The sequence below is a fragment of the Hyla sarda genome, chromosome 9 (assembly GCF_029499605.1).
Source record: "Hyla sarda isolate aHylSar1 chromosome 9, aHylSar1.hap1, whole genome shotgun sequence".
Classification (NCBI taxonomy): domain Eukaryota; kingdom Metazoa; phylum Chordata; class Amphibia; order Anura; family Hylidae; genus Hyla; species Hyla sarda.
In genome coordinates, this window is record NC_079197.1 from 14,084,658 (window position 1) to 14,101,846 (window position 17,189).

The window sequence follows — 17,189 nt, forward strand, 5'->3', positions numbered from 1 at the left end:
TGCTCATGATTATACGATTTATTATATTTAAAATTAATAAAAACTACTAAATGGGAAAGCTGGGTGACAACTAGAGATGAGCGAACTTACAGTAAATTCGGTTCGTCACGAACTTCTCGGCTCGGCAGTTGATGACTTATCCTGCGTAACTTAGTTCAGCTTTCCGGTGCTCCGGTGGACTTGAAAAGGTGGATACAGTCCTAGGAAAGAGTCTCCTAGGACTGTATCCACCTTTTCCAGCCCATCGGAGCACCTGAAAGCTGAACTCATTTATGCAGGAAAAGTCATCAACTGCCGAGCCGAGAAGTTCGTGACGAATCAAATTTACTGTAAGTTCGCTCATCTCTAGTGACAACCATTGTGATCACCATCACAGTCTCACAAGGGTTATTATCCCACTTTTTCTGTCTCTTAGTACCTATCTAGGATAAGAAGAAATATGGCTGATTGCAGAAACAGTGCCACGCCTATCCTCAGGTTGTGTGTGCTATTACAATTTGGCTTCATCTACTTAAATCAGTGTTTCCCAACCAGGGTGCCTCCAGCTGTTGCAAAACTACAACTCCCAGCATGCCTGGACAGGACAGCCGAGCATGCTGGTAATTTTGCAACACCTGGAGGCACCCTGGTTGGGAAACACTGACTTAAATGGAACTGAGCTGCAATACCGCATGCAAACTGAGGACAAAAGTGGTGCTGTTTCTTAAGCAGCAATTACCTATTCTAGCTCCTCATACCTATTTTTGTTCCCAGAATATCCACTAGGAGAAAAATAATTCTGCCAAAATAGCTGAAGACAGAATAGTCAGACTGAACTAGTTGATCTGTGCAATATGTTTGCTGGAATAACCAGAGAAAATCAGGTAGCTGGAAGATCAGAATACTGTAGTTATTGTATTTCCACCAGATAACATCAGGGAAGACTATTCATAGTTCTCAAGACAGGTGAGCTTGTTACTGGTATTTTATTATAATTTAGAACACAATTATTAGTTAATCCTCATGTACATGAGTATAACTGCTATAATACTGCCTCCTATGTACATCCTTATAATGGCTATAATACTGCCTCCTATGTACAACAATGTAATTACTATAATACTGCTTCTATGTACAAGAATATAACTACTATAATACTGCTCCTATATACAAGAATATATCTACTATAATACTGCTCCTATGTACAAGAATATAACTACTATAATACTGCTTCTATGTACAAGAATATAACTACTATAATACTGCTCCTATATACAAGAATATAACTACTATAATACTGCTCCTATATACAAGAATATAACTACTATAATACTGCTTCTATATACAAGAATATAACTACTATAATACTGCTCCTATATACAAGAATATAACTACTATAATACTGCTCCTATATACAAGAATATAACTACTATAATACTGCTCCTATATACAAGAATATAACTACTATAATACTGCTCCTATATACAAGGATATAACTACTATAATACTACTCCTATATACAAGAATATAACTACTATAATACTGCTCCTATATACAAGGATATAACTACTATAATACTACTCCTATATACAAGAATATAACTACTATAATACTGCTCCTATATACAAGAATATAACTACTATAATACTACTCCTATATACAAGAATATAACTACTATAATACTGCCTCCTATATACAAGAATATAACTACTACAATACTGCTCCTATATACAAGAATATATCTACTATAATACTGCTACTATATACAAGAATATAACTACTATAATACTGCTCCTATATACAAGAATATAACTACTATAATACTGCTCCTATATACAAGAATATAACTACTATAATACTGCTCCTATATACAAGAATATAACTACTATAATACTGCCCCTATATACAAGAAAATAACTACAGTGGTCCCTCAACATATGATATTAATTGGTTCCAGGAGAACCATCATATGTTGAAACCATCATATGTCGAGTACATATGTCTATGTAAAAATAGTAATTGGTTCTGGGGCCTCGGAACCATTGTATGTTGAATACATATCTCTATGGGAAACTGCCAATTGGTTCTGGGATGACCATTGTATGTGGAGTGTACGGGGAGTGTTTAACAAACCAGGGTGCCTCCAGCTGTTGCACAACTACAACTCCCAGCATGCATGTACAGCCATTGACTGTCTGGGCATGCTGGGAGTTATAGTTTTGCAACAGCTGGAGGCACACTGATAGGGAAACATTGATGTATGGGGTGTATAGTGTGTGTCTATGTATTGTATGTGATGTGTGACATCGCATACAGTACTGTACAGTTCTTTAAATACCTTCAGGGGGGACAGAATGTCCTCCATTACCATCCTGCCGACTACAGCTCTATAGGAAAGGAAGGGGAGCAGCTCATTGGATGCCTGCAGCAAGATGCTGCAGGCTATTGGCTATGGCTGCACTGGGGGGGGGGGCTTACACGGAGCTCACAGTGGAAGCCTCCGTGAGCTAGTGTTGAGCGGCATAGGCCATATTCGAATTCGCGAATATTCGCGAATATATGAACGAATATTCGTCATATATTCGCGAATATTCGCATATTCGTTATATCCTCGTTTTATTTTCGCGTATGTGAAAATACACGTATGCGAAAATTAACATATGTGAAAATTCACATATGCGAAAATTTGCATATGCGAATTTTCGCATATGCCAATTTCCGCACGCCAGTCTCACACAGTAGTATTACAGCCTTCTTTACACCACACAAGCTGGAAGCAGAGAGGGGTGATCACTGTGATGTGTACTGTGAAGGAAAAAAAAACAAAAAAAAAAGAATAATCGTAATTACGAATATATAGCGCTATATTCGCGGAATTCGCGAATATTCGATATTCGCGAATAATATTCGAATTGCGAACCGTGAGCTAGCAGGACAGCATGTGAGTAACAGGAGGCAGAACGGGGCACACGGGGCACATTATACAACTATCTGTCATTTGCTGAAGTTGTCAGCGCTGTCAGATAGCTGTTTGTACGATGGCCCCGACACACAGCAGCATCATATGTCGAGGCTGCCTTCAACATACGATGGGCTCTGAGAGGCCATCATATGTTGAAATGATCATATGTCGGGGCCATCATAATTCGAGGGATCACTGTACTATAATACTGCTCCTATATACAAGAATATAACTACTATAATACTGCTCCTATATATACAAGAATATAACTACTATAATACTGCTCCTATATACAAGAATATAACTACTATAATACTGCCTCCTATATACAAAAAGATAACTACTATAATACTGCTCCTATGTACAAGAATATAACTACTATAATACTGCTCCTATATACAAGAATATAACTACTATAATACTGCCCCCTATATACAAGAATATAACTACTATAATACTGCCTCTATATACAAGAATATAACTACTATAATACTGTCTCCTATATACAAGAATATAACTACTATAATACTGCCTCCTATATACAAGAATATAACTACTATAATACTGCTCCTATATACAAGAATATAACTACTATAATACTGCTCCTATATACAAGAATATATCTACTATAATACTGCTCCTATATAGAAGAATATAACTACTATAATACTGCTCCTATATACAAGAATATAACTACTATAATACTGCCTCCTATGTACAAGAATATAACTACTATAATACTGCTCCTATATACAAGAATATAACTACTATAATACTGCCTCCTATGTACAAGAATATAACTACTATAATACTGCTCCTATATACAAGAATATAACTACTATAATACTGCTCCTATATAGAAGAATATAACGACTAGAATACTGCTCCTATATACAAGAATATAACTACTATAATACTGCCCCCTATATACAAGAATATAACTACTATAATACTGCTCCTATATACAAGAATATAACTACTATAATACTGCTCCTATATACAAGAATATAACTACTGTAATGCTGCTTCTATATACAAGAATATATCTACTATAATACTGCTCCTATATACAAGAATATAACTACTATAATACTGCTCCTATATACAAGAATATAACTACTATAATACTTCTCCTATATACAAGAATATAACTGCTATAATACTGCTCCTATATACAAGAATATAACTACTATAATACCGCCTCCTATATACAAGAATATAACTACTATAATACTGCTCCTATATACAAGAATATAACTACTATAATACTGCTCCTATATACAAGAATATAACTGCTATAATACTGCTCCTATATACAAGACTATAACTACTATAATACTGCTCCTATATACAAGAATATAACTACTATAATACTGCCTCCTATATACAAGAATATAACTACTATAATACTGCTCCTATATACACGAATATAACTACTATAATACTGCTCCTATATACAAGAATATAACTACTATAATACTGCCTCCTATATACAAGAATATAACTACTATAATACTGCTCCTATATACACGAATATAACTACTATAATACTGCTCCTATATACAACAATATAACTACTATAATACTGCTCCTATATACAAGAATATATCTACTATAATACTGCTCCTATATACAAGAATATAACTGCTATAATACTGCTCCTATATACAAGAATATAACTACTATAATACTGCTCCTATATACAAGAATATAACTACTATAATACTGCTCCTATATACAAGAATATAACTACTATAATACTGCCTCCTATGTACAAGAATATAACTACTATAATACTGCTCCTATATACAAGAATATAACTACTATAATACTGCTCCTATATAGAACAATATAACTACTAGAATACTGCTCCTATATACAAGAATATAACTACTATAATACTGCCCCCTATATACAAGAATATAACTACTATAATACTGCCCCCTATATACAAGAATATAACTACAATAATACTGCTCCTATATACAAGAATATAACTACTATAATACTGCTCCTATATACAAAAATATAACTACTATAATACTGCTCCTATATACAAGAATATAACTACTGTAATGCTGCTTCTATATACAAGAATATATCTACTATAATACTGCTCCTATATACAAGAATATAACTGCTATAATACTGCTCCTATGTACAAGAATATAGCTACTATAATACTGCTCCTATATACAAGAATATAACTACTATAATACTGCTCCTATATACAAGAATATAACTACTATAATACTGCTCCTATATACAAGAATATAACTACTATAATACTTCTCCTATATACAAGAATATAACTGCTATAATACTGCTCCTATATACAAGAATATAACTACTATAATACCGCCTCCTATATACAAGAATATAACTACTATAATACTGCCCCCTATATACAAGAATATAACTACTATAATACTGCCCCCTATATACAAGAATATAACTACAATAATACTGCTCCTATATACAAGAATATAACTACTATAATACTGTTCCTGTATACAAGAATATAACTACTATAATACTGCTCCTATATACAAGAATATAACTACTATAATACTGCTCCTATATACAAGAATATATCTACTATAATACTGCTCCTATATACAAGAATATAACTGCTATAATACTGCTCCTGTATACATTGTAATCACTAATATACGCTGTCACATGGTAATTTCCTGGTGACGTGTCCTCTTTGTAGTACAGTTGTACAATGTTACACAATATTTAATGCTGGAGATGATTCATGTAGGATTTGTGTTGCACGGCGCAGGTTACACCCACATTCTCTCGTACACGAGGTGGAATAAGGACAGAGTACACATCCGCTGACACACACCCCCAACACCGTACGCCACAACCTGTCCTCTGCCGCAACATGGCAAAAATCAAAGCACTCCGACTCCACATGAACCAGCGCAGGACCAGCAGAGCAGTGGGAATTGTGGATGTGCTTCTAGTGAAAACAGAGCACTTACCCTGCCCTGACCTACCCGCCCTTCACTCCAGCTGTCATAACTGATCTCTAACACCATAGATCTGCACTGAATATTTACTCAGAAAATAAGAAACGTTACCAGGTCAGATAGCCGACACCCAATATAGATCTACACACCCTTGTGTGTGTGTAGATATATATATATATATATATATATATATATATATATATACTGTTACGCCGAGCGCTCCGGGTCCCCGCTCCTCCCCGGAGCGCTCGCTACACTTCCCTCACTGCAGCGCCCCGGTCGGTTCCACGGACCCGGGGCGCTGCGTTACCACCTCCGGCCGGGATGCGATTCGCGATGCGGGTAGCGCCCGCTCGCGATGCGCACCCCGGCTCCCGTACCTTACTCGCTCCCCGTCAGTTCTGTCCCGGCGCGCGCGGCCCCGCTCCCTAGGGCGCGCGCGCGCCGGGTCTTTGCGATTTAAAGGGCCACTGCACCGCTGATTGGTGCAGTGGTTCCAATTAGTGTTTACACCTGTGCACTTCCCTATATCACCTCACTTCCCCTTCACTCCCTCGCCGGATCTTGTTGCCCTAGTGCCAGTGAAAGCGTTCCTTGTGTGTTCCTTGCCTGTGATTCCAGACCTTCTGCCGTTGCCCCTGACTACGATCCTTGCTGCCTGCCCCGACCTTCTGCTACGTCCGACCTTGCTTCTGTCTACTCCCTTGTACCGCGCCTATCTTCAGCAGCCAGAGAGGTTGAGCCGTTGCTAGGGGATACGACCTGGTCACTACCGCCGCAGCAAGACCATCCCGCTTTGCGGCGGGCTCTGGTGAAAACCAGTAGTGACTTAGAACCGATCCTCTAGCACGGTCCACGCCAATCCCTCTCTGGCACAGAGGATCCACCACCTGCCAGCCGGCATCGTGACAGTAGATCCGGCCATGGATCCCGCTGAAGTTCCTCTGCCAGTTGTCGCTGACCTCACCACGGTGGTCGCCCAGCAGTCACAACAGATTGCGCAACAAGGCCAACAGCTGTCTCAACTGACTGTTATGCTACAACAGTTACTACCACAGCTCCAGCAATCATCTCCTCCGCCAGCTCCTGTACCTCCTCCGCAGCGAGTGGCCGCTTCTGGAATACGACTATCCTTGCCGGATAAATTTGATGGGGACTCTAAGTTTTGCCGTGGCTTTCTTTCCCAATGTTCATTACACTTGGAGATGATGTCGGACCAGTTCCCCACTGAAAGGTCTAAGGTGGCTTTCGTAGTCAGCCTGCTGTCTGGAAAAGCCCTGGCTTGGGCCACACCGCTCTGGGACCGCAATGACCCCGTCACTGCCTCTGTACACTCCTTCTTCTCGGAAATTCGAAGTGTCTTTGAGGAACCTGCCCGAGCCTCTTCTGCTGAGACTGCCCTGTTGAACCTGGTCCAGGGTAATTCTTCCGTTGGCGAGTATGCCGTACAGTTCCGTACCCTTGCTTCAGAATTATCCTGGAATAATGAGGCACTCTGCGCGACCTTTAAAAAAGGCCTATCCAGCAACATTAAAGATGTTCTGGCCGCACGAGAAATCCCTGCTAACCTACATGAACTCATCCATCTTGCCACTCGCATTGACATGCGTTTTTCCGAACGGCGTCAGGAGCTCCGCCAGGATATGGACTCTGTTCGCTCGAGGCGTTTCTTCTCCCCGGCTCCTCTCTCCTCTGGTCCCCTGCAATCTGTTCCTGTGCCTCCCGCCGTGGAGGCTATGCAGGTCGACCGGTCTCGCCTGACACCCCAAGAGAGGACACGACGCCGCATGGAGAATCTCTGCCTGTACTGTGCTAGTACCGAACACTTCCTGAAGGATTGTCCTATCCGTCCTCCCCGCCTGGAAAGACGTCCGCTGACTCCGCACAAAAGTGAGACAGTCCTTGATGTCTACTCTGCTTCTCCACGTCTTACTGTACCTGTGCGGATGTCTGCCTCTGCCTTCTCCTTCTCTGCTGTGGCCTTCTTGGACTCTGGATCTGCAGGAAATTTTATCTTAGCCTCTCTCGTCAACAGGTTCAACATCCCGGTGACCAGTCTCGCCAGACCCCTCTACATCAATTGTGTAAACAATGAAAGATTGGACTGTACTATACGTTTCCGCACGGAGCCCCTTCTAATGTGCATCGGATCTCATCACGAGAGGATTGAACTGTTGGTCCTCCCCAATTGCACTTCTGAAATCCTTCTTGGACTTCCCTGGCTTCAACTCCATTCCCCAATCCTGGATTGGTCCACTGGGGAGATCAAGAGTTGGGGGCCCTCTTGTTCCAAGGACTGCTTAAAACCGGTTCCCAGTAAACCTTGCCGTGTCCCTGTGCTTCCTCATGTAACCGGTCTCCCTAAGGCCTATATGGACTTTGCGGACGTTTTTTGCAAAAAACAAGCTGAGACTCTACCTCCTCACAGGCCTTATGATTGTCCCATTGACCTCCTCCCGGGCACTACTCCACCCCGGGGCAGAATCTATCCTCTGTCCGTCCCAGAGACTCTTGCCATGTCTGAATACGTCCAAGAAAATTTAAAAAAGGGCTTTATCCGTAAATCCTCCTCTCCTGCCGGAGCCGGATTTTTCTTTGTGTCCAAAAAAGATGGCTCTCTACGTCCTTGCATTGACTACCGCGGTCTTAATAAAATCACGGTTAAGAACCGCTACCCCCTACCCCTCATCTCTGAACTCTTTGATCGTCTCCAAGGTGCCCATATTTTTACCAAACTGGACTTAAGAGGTGCTTATAATCTCATCCGCATCAGAGAGGGGGATGAATGGAAAACGGCATTTAACACCAGAGATGGACACTTTGAGTATCTGGTCATGCCCTTTGGTCTATGCAACGCCCCTGCCGTCTTCCAAGACTTTGTTAATGAAATTTTTCGTGATCTCCTATACTCCTGTGTTGTTGTATATCTGGACGATATCCTGATTTTTTCTGCCAATCTTGAAGAACACCGCCAGCATGTCCGTATGGTTCTTCAGAGACTTCGTGATAATCAACTCTATGCCAAAATAGAGAAATGTCTGTTTGAATGCCAATCTCTTCCTTTTCTAGGATACTTGGTCTCTGGCCAGGGACTACAAATGGACCCAGATAAACTCTCTGCCGTCTTAGATTGGCCACGCCCCTCCGGACTCCGTGCCATCCAACGTTTTTTGGGGTTCGCCAATTATTACAGGCAATTTATTCCACATTTTTCTACCATTGTGGCTCCTATTGTGGCTTTAACAAAAAAAAATGCCGATCCCAAGTCTTGGCCTCCTCAAGCGGAAGACGCCTTTAAACGACTCAAGTCTGCCTTTTCTTCGGCTCCCGTGCTCTCCAGACCTGACCCTTCTAAACCCTTCCTATTGGAGGTTGATGCCTCCTCAGTGGGAGCTGGAGCTGTCCTTCTACAAAAAAACTCTTCCGGGCATGCTGTTACTTGTGGTTTTTTTTCCAGGACCTTCTCTCCGGCGGAGAGGAACTACTCCATCGGGGATCGAGAGCTTCTAGCCATTAAATTAGCACTTGAGGAATGGAGGCATCTGCTGGAGGGATCAAGATTTCCAGTTATTATTTACACCGATCACAAGAACCTCTCCTACCTCCAGTCTGCCCAACGGCTGAATCCTCGTCAGGCCAGGTGGTCTCTGTTCTTTGCCCGATTTAATTTTGAAATTCACTTTCGGCCTGCTGATAAGAACATTAGGGCCGATGCTCTCTCTCGTTCCTCAGATGCCTCTGAAATTGAACTCTCTCCTCAACACATCATTCCTCCTGACTGCCTGATTTCCACTTCTCCAGCCTCCATCAGGCAAACTCCTCCAGGAAAGACCTTTGTTTCTCCACGCCAACGCCTTGGGATCCTCAAATGGGGTCACTCCTCCCATCTCGCAGGTCATGCGGGCATCAAGAAATCTGTGCAACTCATCTCTCGCTTCTATTGGTGGCCGACTCTAGAGACTGATGTGGTGGACTTTGTGCGAGCCTGCACTATCTGTGCCCGGGATAAGACTCCTCGCCAGAAGCCCGCTGGTTTTCTTCATCCTCTACCTGTCCCCGAACAACCTTGGTCTCTGATTGGTATGGATTTTATTACTGACTTACCCCCATCCCATGGCAACACTGTTATTTGGGTGGTCGTTGATCGATTCTCCAAAATGGCACATTTCATCCCTCTTCCTGGTCTTCCTTCAGCGCCTCAGTTGGCTAAACAATTTTTTGTACACATTTTTCGTCTTCACGGGTTGCCTACACAGATCGTCTCGGATAGAGGCGTCCAATTTGTGTCTAAATTCTGGAGGGCTCTCTGTAAACAACTCAAGATTAAATTAAATTTTTCTTCTGCATACCATCCTCAATCCAATGGACAAGTAGAGAGAATTAACCAGATCTTGGGTGACTATTTACGACATTTTGTTTCCTCCCGCCAGGATGACTGGGCAGATCTTCTACCTTGGGCCGAATTCTCGTATAATTTCAGAATCTCTGAATCTTCCTCCAAATCTCCGTTTTTCGTGGTGTACGGCCGTCACCCTCTTCCCCCCCTCCCTACCCCCTTGCCCTCTGGTCTGCCCGCTGTGGATGAAATTTCTCGTGATCTTTCCACCATATGGAAAGAGACCCAAAATTCTCTCTTACAGGCTTCTTCTCGCATGAAGAGATTCGCAGATAAGAAAAGAAGAGCTCCTCCCATTTTTTCCCCTGGAGACAAGGTATGGCTCTCCGCTAAATATGTCCGTTTCCGTGTCCCAAGCTATAAGTTGGGACCACGCTATCTTGGTCCTTTTAAAGTTTTGTGTCAAATTAATCCTGTCTCTTACAAGCTTCTTCTTCCTCCTTCTCTTCGTATCCCTAATGCCTTTCACGTCTCTCTTCTTAAACCTCTCATCCTCAACCGTTTTTCTCCTAAATCTGTTCCTCCCACTCCTGTTTCCGGCTCCTCGGACATCTTCTCTGTCAAAGAGATTTTGGCCTCTAAAAAGGTCAGGGGAAGAACTTTTTTTTTAGTGGATTGGGAGGGTTGTGGTCCAGAAGAGAGGTCCTGGGAACCTGAGGACAATATCCTGGACAAAAGTCTGATCCTCAGGTTCTCAGGCCCCAAGAAGAGGGGGAGACCCAAGGGGGGGGGTACTGTTACGCCGAGCGCTCCGGGTCCCCGCTCCTCCCCGGAGCGCTCGCTACACTTCCCTCACTGCAGCGCCCCGGTCGGTTCCACGGACCCGGGGCGCTGCGTTACCACCTCCGGCCGGGATGCGATTCGCGATGCGGGTAGCGCCCGCTCGCGATGCGCACCCCGGCTCCCGTACCTTACTCGCTCCCCGTCAGTTCTGTCCCGGCGCGCGCGGCCCCGCTCCCTAGGGCGCGCGCGCGCCGGGTCTTTGCGATTTAAAGGGCCACTGCACCGCTGATTGGTGCAGTGGTTCCAATTAGTGTTTACACCTGTGCACTTCCCTATATCACCTCACTTCCCCTTCACTCCCTCGCCGGATCTTGTTGCCCTAGTGCCAGTGAAAGCGTTCCTTGTGTGTTCCTTGCCTGTGATTCCAGACCTTCTGCCGTTGCCCCTGACTACGATCCTTGCTGCCTGCCCCGACCTTCTGCTACGTCCGACCTTGCTTCTGTCTACTCCCTTGTACCGCGCCTATCTTCAGCAGCCAGAGAGGTTGAGCCGTTGCTAGGGGATACGACCTGGTCACTACCGCCGCAGCAAGACCATCCCGCTTTGCGGCGGGCTCTGGTGAAAACCAGTAGTGACTTAGAACCGATCCTCTAGCACGGTCCACGCCAATCCCTCTCTGGCACAGAGGATCCACCACCTGCCAGCCGGCATCGTGACATATACTATACACACACACATATATCAGTGTTTCCCAACCAGAGTGCCTCCAGCTGTTGCAAAACTACTACTCCCAGCATGCCCGGACAGCCAAAGGCTGTCCGGGCATGCTGGGAGTTGTAGTTTTGCAACATCTGGAGGCACTTTGGTTGGGAAACACTGACATATATATATATATATATATATGTATATTTTTTATTTTTTTATTTAGTATATAGAAACAGCTGGAGGGAGTGGTGCAAAATACCACTAGACACCAGGGACTTGAGCACTAAGAGAAACGGAGGAAGTCCAGCATACGGAAAGTTCAGCTTTGTTGCAGATAAAAGCAGGTACAAACAACCAGGGGAAACATCAATGGGAAATCTGGACGCGTTTCGGGTGGTTATACCACCCTTTATCACAGAACCAGTCTGTGATAAAGGGTGGTATAACCAACCCGAAACGCGTCCAGTGTCCCATTGATGTTTCCTCTGGTGGTTTGTACCCGCTTTTATCTGCAATAAAGCTGAACTTTCCGTATGCTGGACTTCTTGTGTTTTTCTTAGTTCTCTAGTCCCTGGTGTCTAGTGGTATTTTGCACCACTTCCTCCAGCTGTTGCAAAATTACAACTTCCAGCATGCCTGGACAGCCATATATTAAATATATATATATATATATATATATATATATATATATATATATATATATATCAGTGTTTCCCAACCAGGGTGCCTCCATGTGTTGCAAAACTACAACTCCCAGCATGCCCGGACAGCCTTTGGGTCAGTGCGACAGGAACGTTGGACCAGTGGGGCTGGCTCACCTGCTTGCATTATTAGGGCACTAAACCTATAAGCACCAAGAATTGGTTTGTCCCTATCAAACTGCAGGGGCTGAAGAAACAACATACGCTCGGATACTAGGAAGAAAACCACTGTACAACAAGGACTGGGGCACCAAACCACTGCTCATCAGGGACTGCTGCATCATACCACTTGACACCAGGGCATAGGGCACAACTAGGCTCCAGGAATTGGTTTGTGCCCAGCAAACATTGGGGCTGCAGGGATTGAAGCAACATTCTCCTGGACTCTAGACACTGGGTGGAAAACCACTTAACAGCAGGGAGTGACTGGAATTAACCACTGGACACCAGGGACTAGGGCACCACTAGGTATCAGGAATTGGTTTTATTCTCACAAACCACAGTCCCCAGTGACTGAAGGAACTTACCAATGAACCCTCCTCGATACAGAAGGTAACCATACAACAGGGACTGGGGCACCAAATCACTGCACACCAGAGAGTGATGGAACTAACCACTGGACACCAGGGACTAGGGCACCACTAGGTATCAGGAATTGGTTTGATTCTCACAAACCACAGCCCCCAGTGACTGAAGGAACTTACCAATGAACCCTCCTCGATACAGAAGGCAACCATACAACAGAGTGATGGAACTAACCACTGGACACCAGGGACTAGGGTGCCATTAGGTATCAGGAATTGGTTTGATTCTCACAAACCACAGCCCCCAGGGACTGAAGCAACTTACCACTGAACCCTCCTCGATACAGAAGGCAACCATACAACAGGGACTGGGGCACCAAATCACTGCATACAAGTGAGGGATGCAAAATACCCCTGGACACCAGGGACTAGGACGCCAATCCACTAAGCATCAGTGATTGGTTTTTGCCTACAAACCATAGGACCGGAGGGACTGAAGCAACATACCCCAGGACCATAGACACTGGATAGAAAACCACTGCACACCAGGGACTGGGGCACCAAACCTCTGAACACCAGGGAGTGGTGGAACTAATCACTGGACACCAGGGACTAGGGCACCACTTGGTATCAGGAATTGGTTTGATAACCACATAACCACAGCCCCCAGGGACTGAAGCAACTTACCACTGTACAGAAAACCAATGTATACAGGGGAATGATGCTAAATTATCACCGGAATATGAGGACTGGGGCACAAAGTCAATGAATGTCCAGGACTTTAGTGGTAAGAAAAAGGCACAGGGGAGGGTTGAAGCGAAAACAGTTTAATTGACTCCAATATATTATGGAAATGTCATTCAAGCAATTCCCTGATGTATTAACGTAAAAACCCAAGGTAAAGTAAACTTGTGACTACTGTAGACACAGCGCCCCGGCCCGCAGCTACTGCCTACAGGTGGAACTCACTAAACATGTTTTGCATGAGACAAGGTTCATACCAGGTGATGTACAGAGGACACTGCACCAGCCCCAGAGACACCACAGAGGGGGGGGCGCCACGTCCCCACAGGTCAAATATCACCAGCAAAAACACAACAGGTTTTTCCACTGTATCCTAACCATGGTACGAATACCTCTGCATTCATTCCTGCAAATACCCTAGGACAGTGTTTTCTAACCAAATTATCTTGAATTCTTGCAAAACTACAATTCCCAGCATGCCCGGACAGCCGTCAGGCTGTATGTATGTATTTCATGTATATGTGTATATGTTCCAGCATAACTTCCTGATGGCTGGATATACTTCACTAAAACTGAGAACATTTTACTTTTATGTCAACTAAAAATATAGAGTTAAATCAACCATATCCCATCCCCCTTTTGTGAGGATAGGTCTTTTTTTGTCTGAAGTCCCATGCAAGTCTATGGGACTAGCGGTACATCTCCTGATTGCGTTACTCTCGGGCTGCAGAGATTGCCCAGGACTCTCAAACTACTGTCCAGCAGGCAAGTGCAGAGAATAGATTGTGCAGGGGACAGTATATGAGGACAGGATATGAGGACAGGATATGAGGATGAGCTGTGAGGACAGGATATAAGGTTGGGATATAAGGATGAGATATGAGGATAGGATATGAGGTCAGGATGTGAGGACGGGATATGAGGACAGGATATGAGGATATGAGGACGGTATACGAGGACGGGATACAAGGATGGGATACAAGGATGGGATATGAGGATGGGATATGAGGTTGGGATATGAGGATGGGATATGAGGATGGGATATGAGGACAGGATATGAGATAGGAATATGAGGACAGGATATGAGGTCGGAATATGAGGATGGGATATGAGGACGAGATATGAGGATGGGATATGAGGATAGGATATGAGGTCAGGATGTGAGGATGGGATATGAGGACGGGATACGAGGATCGGATATGAGGATAGGATATGAGGTCGGGATATGAGGTCGGGATATGAGGAAGAGATATGAGGATGGGATATGAGGTTGGGATATGAGGAAGAGATATGAGGATGGGATATGAGGAAGAGATATGAGGATAGGATATGAGGTCAGGATATGAGGACGGGATATGAGGATGGAATATGAGGACGGGATATGAGGTCAGGATATGAGGACGGGATATGAGGTTGGGATATGAGGAAGAGATTTGAGGATAGGATATGAGGTCAGGATATGAGGACGGGATATGAGGTTGGGATATGAGGAAGAGATATGGGGTCAGGATATGAGGAGGAGAGCGTCATTGCTGATTTTTCAAGCAAGGCCAAGTAATCTGCTAATTGAGTATATTAAATACATTTTAAAGGAGTACCCCGCTGGAAAACATCTTATTCCCTATTCAAAGGATCTCCACTGTGGCACCCCAGTCATTCGGTGCACGGAGCGAACTCCGATGACTGGCGACTACAGCCGCAATGCCCCCTCCATTCATGTCTATGGGAGGAGGTGTGACGGCTACATAGTAGCCATCACGCCCCCTCCCATAGACATGAATGAAGGGGGTGCGGCATGACGTCACGAACACGGAAGCTCCAAGCTTCTGTGTTCCGGTCGCCGCCGCCGCTGCCTGCCCGGACATCACACGTGCCATATTTTGCTGCATATTTTCATACCCATTAAAGTAGCAAAATTAGCTGCCGAAAATACGCAGCAAAATATGGCACGTGTGACCCTACCCTTAATGACAATGTATAATACAGCTGCAGAACCTTTATGTAGACGATTAGATGTAGTCACAGCTCCATGTTTACCAGGATTTACAGCCAACTGTGTGTATCCAAAGCCCCACACCCTATATCCATACAAACCCACAAATCAAGTGCCACACCCCATGTTAACCAGGACGCTCAGAAAACTCACACATCTAGTTCACCCATTTATTCCGGCAGCACCTGTGTCCTCGTAAATTCCAGTTTGCAGCTAGATGTGCACTCTAATGGACCCCTCCCCATTTAGTATATATATATATATATAAAGGAGCCAATGCACTGATGTAATGTATGGGTCCATTATAGCTGTAAGGTGTATTATGTGAAATCAAGTAGAGAAAAAAACAGACATGGTCGCACATCCACAACATGCACCATGATCTAAGGCTTCTCAGCGACATTTGTTAACCTCTTGGGGACGCCCCCTAAGGACTCAGGGTGCACAGGTACGCCCTGCGGTTTTCCGGTCCCTGCCGCTAGCCAGACAGGGACCGGACCAGGAGGCCTGCTTAGAGGGGTACTCCGCCCCTAGACATCTTATCCCCTATCCTAAAGATAGGGGATAAGATGTCAGATCGCCGGGATCCCGCTGTTGTGGAACCCCGCTATCATTACGGCACCCCGCTATCATTACGCCCCCTCGTGACGTAACGGCCCGCCCCTCAATACAAGTCTATGGGAGGGGGCATGGCGGCCATCACGCCCTCTCCCATAGACTTGTATTAATGGGGCGTGACGTCACGATGCTCCGTCCCCTGTATCGCTGGTCATTACACACGGAGCGAGTCTGCTCTGTGCAGTAATGATAGCGGGGTGTCGCAGCCGAGATCCCCGGGGTCCCCAGCAGCGGGACCCCGGCGATCTGACATCTTATCCCCTATCTTTAGGATAGGGGATAAGATGTCTAGGGGCGGAGTACCCCTTTAAATCATTCAGCAAACACCCTGTGCAAACTCCTAGGGGGGAGTCTTGAGACCTCCCCATGTCGACGATCGTCGCAAATCGCTGCGGCGCCGTTTCTGTGGGGAGGCGTGGCCTAGGGACTGGCTCGAGTGGCATTGGGGCTGCTCTGCCAATGGGTTGTTCCCCTGTGGGCAGTGGTGTTGCGGCGGTGGTGGTCGCCGAACAGTGCGGCGCCATTTTATGCTAGGGATGTTAGGGACCCGCTACTTACAGGTGGCCGTGACGTGGCGAGTGGACTTGCACTTCATGATCATACAGTACAATAACCTCCTGTTAGTTTAATAAATGTCGCTGAGAAGCCTTAGATCGAGGTTCATGTTGTGGATGTGCGACCATGTCTGTTTTTTTCTCTACTTGAATTCCCGTAAGGTGTATTATGGTCATGTTAGTGGTTGTAATGTTCTATATAGAGAGTATAATAGAATTGTAATATAGCCAGAGGTTGATCATGTTAGGGGTTGTAGTGTTTTGTGTATACAGTGGTTGCGTCATGTGATCGTTCATGTTGGGGGTTGT

At 44.6% G+C, this 17,189-nt stretch overlaps 1 protein-coding gene across 2 annotated transcripts in view; it reads left to right on the forward strand.

Annotated features, from left to right (window-relative positions):
- The window catches only part of ZBTB34 (zinc finger and BTB domain containing 34), a 32,788-nt gene that overhangs the window by 5,143 nt on the left and 10,456 nt on the right, over positions 1-17,189 (forward strand). Inside the window, exon 2 of one of the 2 annotated variants that reach the window (XM_056541031.1) lies at positions 754-863. The gene's annotated coding sequence lies outside the window, so the exon portion shown is untranslated. Of the gene's footprint in view, positions 1-753; positions 864-925; positions 946-17,189 lie in introns of those variants that run through there. The other variant, XM_056541032.1, reaches the window with a different exon arrangement.